The sequence below is a fragment of the Pseudopipra pipra genome, chromosome 1 (genome assembly GCF_036250125.1).
Source record: "Pseudopipra pipra isolate bDixPip1 chromosome 1, bDixPip1.hap1, whole genome shotgun sequence".
In the NCBI taxonomy this organism is placed as follows: domain Eukaryota; kingdom Metazoa; phylum Chordata; class Aves; order Passeriformes; family Pipridae; genus Pseudopipra; species Pseudopipra pipra.
The window spans coordinates 10,198,086-10,212,047 of record NC_087549.1 but is presented as its reverse complement, the minus strand read 5'-3'; the positions used below and the strand labels follow the sequence as shown (position 1 = coordinate 10,212,047).

General features: G+C 46.1%; 1 long non-coding RNA gene across 17 annotated transcripts in view; it reads left to right on the top strand.

Moving 5' to 3' along the window:
- LOC135409427 (uncharacterized) overlaps positions 1-13,962 on the top strand; it is a 159,614-nt gene that overhangs the window by 61,670 nt on the left and 83,982 nt on the right. For 16 of the 17 annotated variants that reach the window (XR_010428186.1, XR_010428193.1, XR_010428199.1 and 13 more), the window contains one exon: positions 628-708. This is a non-coding gene — a long non-coding RNA (uncharacterized LOC135409427). Of the gene's footprint in view, positions 1-627; positions 709-13,790; positions 13,895-13,962 lie in introns of all 17 variants that reach the window. The other variant, XR_010428197.1, reaches the window with a different exon arrangement.

The window sequence follows — 13,962 nt, the reverse complement described above, 5'->3', positions numbered from 1 at the left end:
GATGTCTGTCTGGCTGTCCTGTGTGATCCTCGGGCTGTACTATGGGGTGGGTGTCAGCAGTGTTTGGAGGTCACCACAAGGAAAAGCCCACAGCCTCTCCATGATGAAGGTGGGATGCTCTGGGTCATGGAGCAGGAACCCACTGCCTCCATCCCTTTTCCTCATAGCTCTGGGCCAGCCCCAGGTGTGCACCACAAGGACATTTCTTCATCATCCCAGGCTCCCTGGCATTCCTGGCTATGTCTCCTCCCATTACTCCTTAGAAGTGTTTAAGGGATTGCTTTAGAGCTGATGGTGGACATCTCAGAAGAACCTCATCATGCTCATTTCAGTGTCACATTTCTGGGTCATCATGGGTGTCTAACATGGGACAGGTTGTAGGGGCTCTATCACTGATGTATGTCCTTTTGCAGCTGCAATTTATATATGTGTATATATATATTTAAAAAGGTAATATATATTAAATAGATATATAAATATTTAAATAGATATATAAAATGAAATTTGTATATAATTGCTTTCCAGTGCAGCTTCATATTGAAAAACTAAGAAAGCTGACGCTTTTTGGTTGGAGGGAAGGGACAAAGTTGGGCTTGCTGACATTTCTTTTGTTGATATGTCATATAGGTCTCGGTTGACTGCAAAAAGGAGAAGGGAGGAGCGAGTGGAAGGGAGGTCAGATCCTGCCAGGGTTTCCTGGGAAATGAGGTGAGTGGTGATGTCTTTCAGCACTCATTAACCTGGAGGTACAAGCCCTCCCCTGATCTTCCCTACACCCTTTGGGTGAGACCTCTTCTATTGATCCTCCAGATTTCACTTCTGGTACAGGTTTCCCTGTATTTTTCCTCTTCAGGGCAGACGGGAGGATTGTAGGCTGCTGATGTGCTTGGAATTTCAGAAGGGCTGGAGACTATCTGGAATATGTTGAGGTCTGTGCATCACACAGACCTTGTTTCTGGCTGTATTTGGGCTTCACAGCAGGGGACTTTGCCCCTCTAGATTTAGAGAGCTCTCCTGCCATTATTCACTATTGATCCAGTCCCCCTTCAGCCTCCTTTTACAGTCGCTGGAGGGAAATGGATATTTTTAGGAAGTGCCTGACCCTGACCTGCTGTAGGCATCTGAATGGGATGAATCATTCCCTGCAGTACCTGTTTCTCTGCACTGTCAGCATAGCCAAGACAGCTTGTTTGGATGTAGGGTCTGCAAGGCATGTGTCATGTCTGTACCCTGTGTGGGAGGACTGGAGTTCAAGGTGCTTGCCTGTGGCTTGGGGTGTCCAAACCCACTGCATAAAAGCTTGGCCTCTCCTAAGCTGCCCTTAAATTTTCTTCAAGGTTTGGACACAGCTTAAATCTGTGAGCCACTTGTCTGAGCCTGTTCTCAGCGTTTATACACCCTGACTGGCAGCATAAGTACATTCCTGAAGGACAGGGTATGATTGCCGAGGAGGTTTCAGTCCAACTGGGTCATCTCACACTGGCCTTTGCAGTCCCAGTGGGAACCAGAAAGATGATTCCAGCCTCAGGAAATGATTCTAGCCCCAGGAGCTGCTGCACTAAGACTGAGTGAGGCTGCTTGGGCTGCACTAGAACCTCCTGGGAACCAGCCCTGGAGCTGCTCTGGTCTCTCGCTTTTTGAGTGATGTGGCTTGTGGCTTTTCAGCCACAGGAAGGTTTGGAACAATACTTGCCATCTCCCAGTCGGAGCCTGACACCTGTAGCGGGAGTATCCATATCCTGGTAACTCAGCTAAGGTGCAGCAGCCCGCAGGTGGTGTACCGTGAAGAACTGGGACCTGCATGTCAGGTCTCTCTTGATTAGAAACTCCCTCCAGAGCTTTTGTGCACATCACTACATCTTCCAGCCAGGGGAAATCCCCCCACAGATACCTACCTGCCTGCCTTTGCTTGGCCACCTCCTCCTGCCTCACCTCCTGTTTTTTTTGAGGAACGGAAACATTGTTTTCCGATTGTGTTTGCAGAGTGCTCATCCTGCACTGGCTAGTTCGTACTACAGTGAGGATAAATATCCACACTCATTGAGATTTAGAGGTACAAGCTCTTATACCTAAGCAGAGGCAACTCTGGAAGATTTTAGGTGTTCTTTTGCTTCTGCTAATGCCCTCAATATGTTTTCAGAGGGCAGCCTGTTCAGAAAGAGGGATTGATGTTGATGGTCCATTGTCAAGATTGTCGCTTTAAGTCAAGGAAGAAATATAATTTACGGTAGTACATCTCTCTTGTTAAGTGGGCAAAGGGAACGTGTGTGTGTTGTTCTTGTATATTTAGAGTTTCTTCTGAAATTTACTGTTAGATTTTATATATTACTAGACATTGGAGTATTTTCATTGCCCTGAAGGAAGGAATTTTTCCTTTTACAGCAAGAGAAACACTGTGGCAGTGAAATTGTGTGGTCACTGCCCTTTACTTGAGCCCCAGACAAGTGCATGTGGGGGACAGATGCATCTTGTGCCTTCCATCTGTCCACTTTAGGGACCAGAAGATGTTGCAGGGACTCATGGTGCCCTTGGGTTTGATGCTTGCTTCTGCTACTGGTCTCTTTGCTCTCAGGCCGTGCCTCAATTCTCTGTCCAGAGAGCAAATTCTTAAGATTTATAGCAAATATGGATTCTAAGGCATCACAGGAATAAACTGATTCTTTGGAGTTGCAGTGAGAATTAATGTTAAGGATGAGCTATGTATCAGGAAATCCCAGGGCTGAGCAGGATGAATGCTTTTTGCAGTATCAGTGGTTTCCAGGAAAGAGCCTCAATTTTACCTGGCTGCTGGATGTCTGTCTGGCTTTTCCACAAGGAAGTTCACTCCATTTGTCTTTAATTTTCCATCACTCCTTTTTTTGAAGCATCTTTGTGCTGGACTGACAAATTGGATGTCAGTGAGAACATTCAGGGCTTAGAGATGTGAAGCCACCAAGCCCATGACCTGGTGTAAGGCACTCTGCTTTCCTTCAGTTTGGTTTCCTGGGATGCTTTGGGATTCTGGGACATGGCAAGCAGAAGAATATGGCCATTTCAATCTTGACCAAGATGAAACGAGCAGCCTGCCTGAAGAGAGTTTTGCAAGTCTCAGTGACACCAGTGAAATACTTGGAAGGGGTGTGAATTGAGGGTGGGTGGAGAAGGAGGTTTGTTATGTGCTTCCCAGCAGCTAAAAGCAGGTGTTTAGTCAACTGAGAGTTGCCCTAAAGGCAGAGAATACGGATGCAAATGATCTGCGAAACATAAAAGGAACCATCTGAATGCCCCTTTTTTGGTTTACCTTCTCCCTGGGTAATTTGCATGACACAAGTTGATCAACCTTGAGAAAAAGCAATTTGGCCAAACAGGACAAGATAACTTTGTCAAACCTCAGGACCTTGCGAAGAGGCAAAAAGAGGCAGAGCCCAGAGGCCAGGAGATACAGGACAGGAAGGGGTGCACTGTGTCGATGCTGTCTGGGTGTCAAGCTGAGTCCTCTGGCACTTGTGAGGTCCCTGCTTCCACCAGGTTTTGCAGTAACCCAGCTAAATCAGTGCTGATCCCAGGTATAGGTGTGTGTATAGCAGCTTAAAACCATCTTTGATGAAGGCAGTGTGAGGAGCACTGGTGAGCAGAGCCTGCTGAGTTGCTGCCCTAACAGGTAACACATTAGACAAGTTAGTTAAAACACACCTGGAAGGGCTTTTAGGCTGTGCTATTCCTTATGCTTGGTGCAGTAGCAATACGTAAATCCAACCGATTGCTGCAGCTCAAGGGGTAGGTGCTTAAGCGGTGACAGTCCCTTATCTTGGAACTGGATTCACGACCCTTCATGGCCAGCCTGACGATGCTGAGTGCGATGCTATCGCTCTGCCTGTCCTGCCCTGATTCTGCTGCAGAGGAGTGTAAAAACACCCAGCCGGGGCTTACATCCGACCAGAGCTTTTAATGAAGTTAATTTTTTTTTGCTGTGATTTGGACATGTGTCCCATCGCAGCTGTAGCCGCAGATGGCCGGGCTCCTCCCACCTCTCACCTCTGCTCTCCTGCGGCGCGATGTGACCTGCTTTGTTTCATTGATAGTTTCACTGATCTTCCCGCTGTGAATGAGCTCTTCCTCAGATGCCACTCCCCACCCAGCCCCTCCCCAGCCAAGATGCCGACTCTTTCGCTGTGACAGTTAAGGGCTTATTTATTTTGTGGATTGCACCTCCGCCTTTCTGATTTCACTTGGTATGTGCAGGATGTGGTGATAAAAATCTGTTTAAGCTGTCTCCTGTTTCAGACATTTTTGCTTCTTTAAAGTGGCTTCATTGGGTGATGAGTGTGTACAAGGATACCTGGATGGGGAGGTGGGGAGGGAGCATCAGGCTGAGCAGCCCCGTGCTTTCTACAGGCTCCATTCTTGCCTGTGTGGGCACTCAGGCGTTTGATCAAAGGTTTTGAGGCATTATATCCTCACAGAGCCATTGTTATAAATCTGTAAAAAAAAAAAAGAATGGTGACATTATTCAGTCTGGTCTTCCCTCAGCTCCTTGCATTCTCCTCTTCAGGATTCAGCTGCTCCTCATCAGCAGCTCCCAGAGTTGTCTGGGTCAGCCGATGACTTGCCACATTCAGTGGTGACACATGTCTGCCTGGAGACAGCATGGCCTTAGTGCTGATCTGTACACTCTCCTTTGCAAATTGCATGGTGTGTATGGCCGTGTGGTCCCTTCCAGCCTTACCCATTCGGCGACTGTGCAATTCTGTGGCTCTCCTGTGTGCGTGGAGGGCATCAAGTAGCAGACTGCATATATTTAATTGAACCAGGTGTTTTCTGGTCCTTTTTTTTTTTAGGTTTTGCATCAATGGGTTGTTTGGTTCTGCTGCTTCCTCCTAGAGTTAACGGTGTCTATGGATGGTTAATTCACATGCATAAAAAAGCTGCTCTCAGAGGTGGTTTGTATTTTGTATTGTCTGTATTTTTATCTTGAGTGTCTTCTCTTTCCTCCCACCCCCACCATGCCTTTACCTTCCTCACCATGCAAAGAGCTGCCCTGACCTTGATGTCTCCCCAGGGTGTGCAATGAGTTTCCTAGGAGGCTTGAGGATGTAACAAGGGGAGTTGAGGGAGATCATCATGGTCTACTATGAGGACTTGGCAGGGGTGAATCTAGAGGGGTGAAGCTCTGGGGGAGGGCAGGTAAGTCCCAGAGAGCAGCCAGGCCATTGGTGTCTCCTACAACACAACAGGACCTGAGAGAGAGCCCACAAAATGCTGACTGGGAGGAATCATGGAGGTCTCTAATGCCACCAGTACAGAAGGATGGTTTCCAGCACCTGCAGGGATAGAGAAGTTCCCAACTCTCCAGGTGACCCCCTTCAGCACTGCACCACGTTGCTCATAGGAAAGCTTTCCCTATGTGGCCTCAACTTGTGGATGTTGCCCTTTGTTACATAGTTGGTCTCAGTGCGATGGGGTAGATGTGGAAGGATTTGGGAGAAAGCAGGGAGAGGTCTCCTGGACCACTTGTGGGCAACAAATGATGGCACTCGTGGGCAGCAAACACATCTGCAGCATGTCCTGCAGAGATGTTGCCTTTGGAGAGATGTTGTGCTTGTGTGGATGTTTGTCCTTAATAAATTTGACCCTTTTGAAGAAAACTGTTCATTTTCTGAATTATGAAGTTGTGTATTGAAAAGCAATACGGAGTAAAGGAGGCTGAGGTCAAGATGAGCTAATTATTAAACCTGGAGTGTATTTTGCTAACATCCCAGTGCTCTGGGGGTAATGCTTCATAGCTGTAAGTTATAACTGAGTCATAACTGCTGCCCTAGTGCAACTTGCATGCAATCAAAATGGTATCTCCTTAGAAAAGTTGGCATGGGCGCTGGAGCCAAGAGCTTGAGGGGTCCACATTGATAGGGCTGGTGGGTGCATGGTGCCAGTGTACCTTCATGGAAAGCAGGGTTAAAAATTGGACAGGAAAACACAGGGTCCAAACTACCAAACAGCTCTGCATGTATTGGGTTTGCATTTCTTTTCTTTTGTTCAGGTGTGTTTGCCTGAATTTGTCAATTGGACTCCCCCCCCCAAAAAAAGGGCCTGACAGGTCCTTAACAGCAATAAAGGGAACTCAGCCATGGAGGAAAGGGTTGCCCTTACTGCTCCAAACAGACAGGCTGGGAGCTCCTGACTTGGAATGAGATGGGTGGTGGTTTTCCATCTTGCCCTTCCTTGCAATTGTGACAGGGAGAGCTGATGTTCCTTCAAATTGAGCATGTGTAGTGACATGCCAGGAATACCTCCTTGCTGGAATGCGTTCTTCTGTGGGAAGGCATCAGATATATGTTGTGATGGGCATTAACTCATTTAACCTTACTGTATAGATAGTGCTTTACAAATGATCTTTTCCTGGGAAGATTTCCTATCTGGGCATAGTCCTAAAGAGCATAAATTGGATGGTTCTGACTATTTTGTGTTACTCCCAAATGGCTTGGTATTTTGGATAAACATCTGAATCTGCAGCCCTGTCCATGTGCTCTTCTGTGATGATGCTGCTGGTGCAGGCAGAGCTACTGGGCAGTTGAGCAGAACCAGGTGGGAGGGGGCAGAATGGTCATTCCTTGTGTCTGACTGCTGGGAAGTCCCATACCACATAGGTATCTTTAACAGTCGTGCTAAAAAAACCCCAATAGAAATAAAGAACTTGGTACTTCTTGTGATTAATTCTTATGTGTTTTCTGAGAGCACAAATGAGGGCTTTAAAAGCAGTTTCATTTTTCAAAAGAGGGAAGAACCCAAACTTGAGTGTGAAACACCCTGGCCCTGGTGTTGCCACATACTTCCCATGTGACTTTGGACAGGTCATGCAGCTGGATGAAAATATCCAAAAGTGTTACTTGGCAGCCAAAGTGCTGACCTGCTTGGAGATGTACCAGCATGACTATGCCAGTTTGAGCTGGTATTTGGTGGACTTCACTGCTCTTGAATGGCTGTGGTTAAGAGTCAGGTGAGGTTGGGCGTGACGTCCAAAAAACCTATTTTCCAGTGTAAACTCCACTTAAATTCTGTGGGAAGAGGGAGAACAAATAATGCTTTTGAAGCGGCCTGTTCCTCCATGGACCATGGAAAGTTTCCAAACAGTTGGCTTATATTAGATGCCCAACTTCCAGACAGCTGAGGTTATGGAGAAAGCAGTCCCACCTTCTAGTTTCTTGATGTCCCTGTTGCTTGTATGTAAAATGATTTTAGTATTTAAGTCCTTGATACCCTGAAACAGAGAATAAATATAAAATTTGGAGCTGCTGCCTGGCTAAAGCAGCAGATGAGTGCTTGCATTTGGGATAACAGGCTGATCTTGCCAGGAGTTAATGAATATGCTTGTGTTTCTCCTGATGAGCTAGTGCATTAAGGCTTTGAAATCAGTTTTACTGCTTCATACCACCACAAATCTTTCTATTTAAGATGTTCCTTTCATGAAGTTCAAATAGCACCTGTGTTGGACAGAAATCCAAATCTCCAGGAGAGTTTAGGACAATTTGGCTTGAGGTTTCTGTTGTGGTTGCTTGCAGGAGAAAAAAAAAAAGAGGGCAAAATAACCAAGGTCAGCACCTCACTTCAAGCTGCCAGTAGAGCTCCTCGGGGGAGAGAGGGAGTTACCCCACGCCTGCAATTCATCCCTCATGCCCATAACCAAATAATGCAGCAAAACAGCATTGAAAGGGATGGGAAAGTTAGAAAAACTTTTTGCTGTAAGCCGAGCTGGGCAAATGATGCTCAGAGCTGCGTTGGTGTCTCAGGCACAGATTTCTCTTTAGAAAGCACTAGAGAGGGATTACTATATATAATGCCTTTATTTGAATTTAATCAATTGTTGCTTAATATTATAGTAGGCTTTATTACAGATTAGTACTAGCTTGCATTTATTGGTCTTACCATTCCAGAGGAGTTGTTAAATAATTCCCAACCCTGGGATGCTCGTCTGCCCCCTTTGATACCCTTGGGCACATTATCCAATTGTGGTAAAAACTCTCTCAGGCCCGTTTTCATTTATTTTCAGTTTCATTTTGCACTGTAACTTGATTGTTATGAAGTCATTGAGCTAACAACAGTATTATTCTGTTCTAATTTATATGCATTTCACATTATTGACATTTTAGCCTTATCCAGGTTAAGTCTCAAGGATGGCATCCTGGTGTTCCCTGCCAACATTACTTTTTGTCTCATTAATATGGGGCTAACCTTCAAGGAATAGATTTTGAAAAGTTATTTCTGCAGTTATGCTAATTTTTGCCATGTCAGTGCTGTGTAATTTTAAGAAAATAGCATTTCAGCAGCAGGCGGGATTAGACAGCACACCGGTGCACTCCATGATGCCAAGGAGATAATTTGCTGCAGTGCTCTACCGCATGCAGTCCTTGTTTTTCCTGGGATATCTCCCATGGACCTTCTGGCTGATTTTTCTCTTGTGAGATCTGATATGATCGTCATATGTTGTGGTATGTAGGGCTCCAAGCCAAGAATATCCAATATTTTTGAAATATGTTTATTACTGTTCAAAATAAGCCTTTTTCCCATTATTTTATAAGATTCTGCCACTTCTCTAATATGCTAAATTTATCCCTGCTTTGGCATCCATACTCCTTGATGTTATTTTGATGTGTACTTTGTATATATATCTTATATATAGCTCTGTGTATGTGATTTATATAAAGCCTGTCTTCTTGTGCTGTCACAAGGAAATCATTCTTGCTATTGTGGTGGGATCTTGGCTTGGATGTGTCAGGTCCAACCAGTACCAGTTTGCTTCTCTTCATCCCCAAACAAGACTGTTGCTCCACCCTGGCAAGAGAAGACACAAACTATCCAGCTCCATTTTAGTTGACTGTAGGTGAGGGATGTGTGGGCTTTGGAGCTGCTAGGTGGAAGTGTCCTGATCTCTTGAGTTACACATGCTTGTCAGCTGCGTATGTGCAAATGAGCATGGGTCCACAAACGTTGCCTAAGTGTATATGGGGAAAATGGCTCTTGGTCTAAGAGCACTGTGGCTTGTCACCAGGAGGGTTGTGACTAATCAGTGCTGGTGGTTCTCCATCCTCTCTGCTGGGGTTATTACTGGTGGTGGGGTCAAAAAACCTAGTTTCCTGCAAAGCAAGAGACCTTACAGTGTGATAGAGGCCAGAAAAGTGTTGAACTGTTGAGCATGAATTTGGTACTAAATGTCACCATCAGTCAGTGAGAGCTCTGAAGGTGGAGAAGTTTCGTAGTGTGAAGTTACTGAAGGAGGGAAGACACTCAACATGATTAGCTTAATATTCATTCACTCAAGCCATAGGAAGTTTAGGATGGGTTGGTGAGTGTATGGACTTGAGTGAGCCTCTGGAATTTGGGTTTGGGTCATACCAGCCAAAGGGGGATTTTCCAAGATTGGCTCTTACATTCTCCAAGCAAAGCAGACTGAATGTTGTTGTACCTGACTCTGCAGGAAAGCTGACACAGTGGCAACAGCACTCAAAATTACGTATTATTCCCTTCACAGCCAAAGCTAGAACAAGAAAAATATCTTGTGTCAACCTGGTCTTTGAAATACAAATGAGTAAGCTCAAGCTCACTTGTAAATGTCACGATGTGCCTTGTGCTCTCGCTTCCTAATGCTTTCCCGGTTAACATGTTTTCAGGCTCTTGCTTCAAGTGATGCTTTGACAACAGGGAAAGGAGAAGAGAGTCACTGTGCTTTGTGTTGAGCCCTACAGGGCTGTTTCCCCAGTGAGGAGTCTCACTGACCCTAGGCTGACTTGAAACCATCAGCACAGGCGCTGTGCTCTCGTGAAAGCCCAGCTAGCGGCAGAAGCACCTGCAGCCTTACGTTCTTCTGTTGTCAGACTTGAGAGAATGGCGCACAAAGGGGCAGGGTGCAACTCTTCAGCTTGACAGCCTTGGATTTTTCTGTGTGCTCCAAGTCTTTCTTAGGGTGTTTTTGTTTCCATCTGTCAGGTAGTCTGTGCTTACTTGCTGAAACCCATTCATCCTGTTGTAAGGGTGTACTGGACCACCAGCAAGTGGCTGAGCCCAGCCAGGTGGGCAAGGTTGCTGCAAGCTTAGGGAAGCGGAGAGACAGGCATTGATCTCTTCTCTGTGGTGACCAGTGGTAGGACTCGAGGGAATTGCATGAAGCTGTGTCAGGGGAGATTTAGGTTGGATAGTAGGAAAAGGTTCTTAACCTAGAGCATGGTTGGGCACTGGAACAGACTCCCCAGGGAAGTGGTCACAGCATCAAGCCTGACACAGTTCAAGAAGTGTTTGGACAATGCTCTCAGGCACATGGAGTGATTCTTGTATTTGTCCTGTGCAGGGTCAGGAATTGGATGCAATGATCCTTATGGGTCCAGTCCGACTCAGGATAGTCTATTCTGTCTTTCTAAGGCAAAGCACTACACTTTTGGAATTGCCTTTGGGGTCTTCTCTCTACTGCCTTTTGCAGGATGCACTTTTGGGGGTTTCACTAATCTTCTTTGTGAACTTATTCCCCTCAAAACTGAATCACAAGGCACATAGAGAGCCAAGGCTGGAATAGGATATGTTGCCTCTGCAGAGAAGCCAGTTACGAAAACTGTGTTATTTTGAGTTATACCACGACGGGTGCCTGGGTTTGATGACATCTCTGTTCTGTCTGTGATTAACCTGATGGTGACGGTAAAACAAAAAATAACATTAGAAGCGAATAAAACCCTCAGAATTACATTTTGGATGCCAGAGGATGCTCATCCTCAAAACTTAATTGTTTTAAACTAATTTGATGATTAGTTCAAGCCAACTTTCAGACTCCTGTCTGAATAATAGACATTTCTGTGGAGTTAATCAGAAAGAACTGCAGTTTCTTTTACCATGAGGAAAAATAAATGTCAGACTGAGGACAATGTGTAACAGCAATGACTGGATTTGTTGACTTAGCCAGAAATGCACAGCCAGTAAAAAATAAAATCATGTGGAAATACCTCACAGGCCTCTGAATCAGTGCTGAAAATTGCTCTGGAGCTTTACTTGCGGTTGGTGAATAAAGTTGTTGAGAGGAGTAGCAGGAGTGCAGCAGTGCAGGAGTTGCTCTCTGGGTTAAGATGGATCTGAGAAGTGCTTGTCCTCCTCATCCCTCACTCTGCCCTTCTACAGCGGCTGAATATTCCAGGCTGGACTTAGCCCCATGCATTTTGCTACTGTTATGAGAGAAAATGGAAGAAGCAGGTGGGCAAAAAGTAGAGTCCTGGACCAAATTTTCGACTGATGAGTTTTGCTAGATCAGAGCTGTTTTCTGAGCAGGATAAAGCCTAGAGATTGCTCATCCATCCTAGCTTGGATGCAGCAGAGTTGCAGTTCAAATGCCCACAGTCAGTGCTGCGTGGTGGGTAAATGAAGTGACATGGCTGTGACAGAATTACTTGGATGCCCTGGTGAAGAGCTTCTCAGGATCTCCCATCCAACTTTCATTATTGTGGTGTGTTGACCCTGGCTGGATGCCAAAAGCCATTCTATCATTCCCCTTTGCAACTAGAGAGGGGAGAGAAAATAGTCACAAAAGGCTTATGAGTTGAGATAAGGGCAGGGAGAGATCACAAGCCGATTACTGTCTTGGGCAAAGCAGACTTGACTTGGGGAAGTTAATTGAATTTATTACCAATCAAAATCAGAGCAGGATAATGAGAAGTAAAACAAATCTTAAAAACATCTTCCACCCACCTGTCCCTCCTTCCCAGGCTCTACCTCCTTGCCCCTAGGCAGCACAGGGAGACAGGGAATGGAGGTTATGGTCAGTTCATCACAGGTTGTTTCTGCCGCTGCTCAGTGAGAGGAGTCCTTTCCCTGCTCCAGCATGGAGTCCCTTCCATGAGAGATAGTTCTCCATGAACTTCTCCAGCATGAGTCCTTCCCACAGGCTAAAGTTCTTCACAAACTGCTCCAAGGTGTGTTTGTTTCCATGGGGTGCAGTCCTTCAGGAACAGGTTGCTCCCTTGTGGATCTCCCACAAGGTCACAAGTCCTACCAGCAAGCCTGCTCCAGCGTGGGCTTGCCATAGGGTCACAGCCTTCTTTTGGGCATCCACTGCTCCATCATGGGTCTAATCCATGGGCTGCTGGTGGATCTCTGCACCCTGTTGACCTCTGTGGGCTGCAGGGGCACAGCTGCCCTCACCACGATCTGCACCAAAATCTACAGGGACCTGTAGCACTTCCTCCCCCTCCTTCTTCACTGACCTCCAGACAGTGCATCGCTAATCCATCTATGTGGGTTTGGCACAATACTGGGATACTATATAGTGTGGAGGGGGCAGCTACAGTATATATTCTTTCTGGCTGGTTAATACCCTAGCTTGCAGTGAATTTCCCCTCCCTCCCTCTGTTTTCACCATTTTAGTTAAAAACATAAACAGCCTGGTGTTGTGTAAGAGGCTGCCGGGGCTGTTGCTCGTTGCCCACAGTGCTCAACCACGGAGGTTGCACTGGTATCCTGGTGCTCCAGCCCTGTGCCTGGGTTCCTCCCCATGCATGACTGTGATTTAAAAAAATGTGGTGGGAGACTTCCCAGACTGAAAAGGGCTTAATCTGGGTGAGCTCAGCTTTTTTTACAACACTCCACTTAACGGGTTGATGTCTTTCCAAGAGCCTGAAGTCGGGATAAAGACCCACAGCTGGAGCATCTGCCAGAACTCCCTGGACAAAGTGCCAAGCCTGCTGCTCCCTGGGCAAGAGCCTACCAGGCAGTTTGCCTATAAACTGCTGGTATTTAGTGTGGTAAAACAGCAGTTTATAAAAAGTTTTAGTGGTGGCAGGGCTGTGCCAGTGTGCTTGGGTACATTCATGAAATAGTGTTGTTGTTTGAAGGAAGGTGCTGAAGTAGTACCCGTGGTGCCCTACAAACAGCTGGTGTGATTGGTGAAGATTTACTGTCCCCTCCCTCCATTTCTCTGTTTCCTGCCCATCTCTTTTGATAATTTTGAGTCTTTGTGCTTTGTGTTTCTTCAGCTTTTTGTTCACTTAAAAATTTCCAAGCTGTGCCATTAACTTCATTGAGTCTAAGTGCTTTTGCCTTTACTGTGTTCAGCAGTACCTGCTGGTTGGATCATTGCTGTTATTTCAGGTTTTCCCAAGTCTTCCCAAAGGCTGCTTTTGATTTCAAAGATACATTTGTTGAAAAAAAGATTTCCACAAAAAAGCCTATCACACTTCTGATGCTTTCAAGTGTGACTCCTGTTGAGCATCTGGCCTGTTTTACCTTGGTAGTTAAAAGCTGATTAAAGGGGCAGGAATCCTGATTTCAGCTATTTTTATGGCACATGTGTGACTTTGTGTGCGTGCTACTTTTGCAGATGGATGTCCAGCAGAGTAATTGGTGATGGGTGCAGGGACTTTGGGGCATGCATGTGAGCCTGTAGCGTTGCTGCTTGTCACAGTGCTGCTGACTGAGCATCAAAGTGTCAGTGCCTTGGGGTGATCAGCAGCAGAGGCTGAGTGTTTGGGGAAGCTCTGCAGGGGAAATGTGTATTTCATCTGGCTGAGACCCCTCCTTTGAAACTGGGATTAGGTCCAAATTTCCCACTTGCTGCAGCTTCCCTCTCTGTGCAAGCTCTCCTCTCTTCTCCTCCCAGATTGCTTTCCATTTCCCAACCCTACAGCTGACACGTCTGGGTGGGACCATCATGGGCATCTGTGCAACACATCAGCCTTGTACTACCACGCTGACTTTCCTCAGTGATAACCCAAGGGATTGGGATAGCGATGGCAGTACATACCTGCTCTAAGGTGGCATTTCCTTCTCAGCACAATCCTTCTTTACAGGGTATGTTGCCCACCCTGCGTGAGATGGCCAACAGAGTCCTTTGAAGCCTGAGCATCACCTTATCCAGGTGGAACCTTTTTTGGACATGAATTTGCACATGAAGGTCAGTTGAGGTTAGGTCTGAAGCTTTTTCCAACTTGTGTTATGAAATTTGTGGAAGCTGTAGGGAGT